Consider the following 3,154-nt stretch of genomic DNA (forward strand, 5'->3'; position numbering starts at 1 on the left):
TGTTCTAAGCTTTCTCAGTTCACAAAAGTTGTTTTCTGATTTCTCAAAGTTCAAATATATAGCCAAGCTCACTGAATGCCAAAGGTCAGCTCCCAACTGCCATGAATAATCGATTATTNTAANTGATAATCGATTATTCAAGTCCGTTACAGAGTTTTCAAAAAGTGATAATCGATTATATGAAGTGATAATCGATTATTCAAGTATGACTTGTGATAATCGATTATTCAAGTATGACTTGTGATAATCGATTATTGCTCCATGATAATCGATTATTTTAGTTCAAAAGCATCTGATAATCGATTATAGCTTAACCATAATCGGTTATACGAGTAAAAATTACAATGTTTATCATTTTCCTACTACATTCAAAATCTAAAGTTGCTTTTTAAGTATTTTCCTATTACATTCAAAAACTACAAGTTGCAGCATCATCAAAACTTATCTTCAGGTTTTACCAATACTCCCTTATTGGTAACAATCTCCCCCTTTTTGATGATGATCAAAAATTCTCTTTTTAAAAGCAACTCAGGTTTACCTACAACATATACAAACTAAAAAGCAGCCACAGAGTTAGCAGTACCTGTACAATTTAAAAATATTTCTCCCCTTGATTGTCCCTTAATATTTGTTCTCCCCCTTTTTTATCATAAGCAAAAAGAATAGTGGAAAAATCTCCCCCTTAATATGAGCTCCCCCTCAGAAAATGCATAAAATTGTCATAAAAGCTCATTATATTAAGAATAGAAGGAAATTACATGAAATGCATAAAGATCAAGTCTAAATACCACAAAGAAAGCAATATAACAATCAAACTTAGTGGCCTAAAAAATAGAATTCAGGACTAGGGGATCTTTCAGTAGGTGAGATATTGAGATGACTCTCAATGTTAGATAGGCGAACATCAAGCTAGAGAAATTTATCAACCACTTAATCTTTATGAGCTTGCTGCCACTCATAAATTTGATCAAAGTGAGTTCTTTGGACAAGACTTACATCCTCCAGTTATAACAAAAGTTCTCAATCAAAAGCTTCACCCCCTCTTTTTAAAAAAATCTAAAGTTTATGCTCCTCATAAAATAGGTAAATTAAAAAGGATTTAAGTCCTTTAAAAGTACTCCCCCTAAATGTAATAACCCCTTTTGATAAAACTAACCAAAAAGAATTTTTTCTTTTTAAAAAGTATTTTTTTTTTTTTTTTTTTTTTTTTTTTTTTTTTTTTTTTTTTTTTAAAAAAAAACACTTTAAAAAGTATTTTTTTTTTTTTTTTTTTTTTTTTTTTTTTTTTTTTATGTTGATAATCGATTATTACTTTAAATAATCGATTATTTGTGTTAAAAATTTCCAAATCTAAATATTTGGCCGAGATAATCGATTATGATCCTTTGGTAATCGATTATTGACGTTAATTTCCGAAAAACAGAGATTTGGGCCAAATTTTCAACCTAAAACTCATATAACATTCATAAAATGTCCAGATATCTAACAAACTTATATATCTCTCCCTCAAATGAGTACCATGTATCACAAGATCATGTCATAAGATGTCAAACAAAAATTTCTCTTAAACTCAAAAGCAGATTCTGAAAAATATTTTAAGATCTGTTCAGTCCAAAATAATGAAGAGATGCTTACAAGCCAATTCAGATTTGTATTTGCAATTTCAAACAAGTTTCAATGATTCTTAGTAAATCAAATTCAGNTTTTAGCATACTCAATTTACCCATGAAATCAACAATCATTTATCAATCAATTAAGATGTTTATGATTCAGCTACTAATTTATAAAGTACAATGAACGCAATAGTAGCTTCAATGAATATAATCACATCACAACTGCTCCAAGTTTAACAGGAAAGCATTTTAATTAGCAAAATTAGTTAAAAAAAATTTGACAGGATAAATTAAAACTTTACAAACAGCAATTGTGATTTATGCATTTTCATACCCAACTGTTCAATCCCATGAATCCAGCTATGCATATCAAAATAACATATATAAAAATTCAAACACAAGCTAATTCAGATTTTATCTTTCAACAGTTTATAAACCAGATACTTTACATCAAAATTATGTAAAACTTGATCAGTTTATTTACTGCATCCAAGTTTTCAATGAGTATTATCATAGCTTATGCGGTATGCATTTGAACTTGAAAACAAATCTCCCCAAAAACAGCTTTGAAACAGAATTGACAATTTAATCATCAAACGTCTTAATCATCCAAAAATGCCAATGAAAATCTATCAGTCAGATCATTCAAATGAATTTTTCATTGCTTTTGACAAAAGATATATCAAGGCTTGCTTCAAAGTATTCAGGAAATTGAATACTAAACCAGTTAAACACAGATTCAATTTATAAACAAAAACAAATCATTGAATAACAATTGCACATGACTAATCATTCCAAAAGATAAATTTAGCACACGAATATCTCATAATAGAAGAATTTCACTGATTAAAATGTGCAAACAGACAAGAACACATCACAGGATGAATGAATCAATGATGGACATATAATTTGCTAAACCAGAAATGAATATGATAGTAATCTCATAATGGAAGATCAATCATATCAAAATGTAACAACAAAGTTTAAACAAAGACTTAGCTCAATCACTTGGTGCTTGAACCAAGGCATTAGATATCACTTGATGGATTCACTTCCAAGCTTGGAGCATCAATTCCAGAAACAGAATATCATAAAATTTTCTTCTCCTTTTGAAAACTTAATATGCAAAACAAAGCAATGGAGCTTTTGGTACCCATAATCTTATTTGGGTCCTTTAGGTTAGAGATAATTACTTTATGACAGGAATCCAAGCATATTTTCCATTTGGAACACCAAAATGTTTAATATTGCATTTGTTAGAAGTGTGACCATGCTTCATACAGTAAAAACAACATACATCACTAACTTTATTTTTAACAAAAGTTCCTTTAACAACCCAAATTTTTTGAGTTCTTCTTACCTTGGATTTATAATTTTGATGCATGTTTCTATTTTTAACATTGCTTTTATTAAAATTTGTTTTAGCATGTGAATTAGTTTTAGTTGCCTTAGCAAGCAAATTTTCAATTATATCAATATCAAACATATAACTTTTGCATGACAAGCATTCAACAAGTTCAACAGTAGCATTTGCATCTGAT

This window comes from Vigna radiata, chromosome 9, assembly GCF_000741045.1.
Source record: "Vigna radiata var. radiata cultivar VC1973A chromosome 9, Vradiata_ver6, whole genome shotgun sequence".
NCBI lineage: Eukaryota > Viridiplantae > Streptophyta > Magnoliopsida > Fabales > Fabaceae > Vigna > Vigna radiata.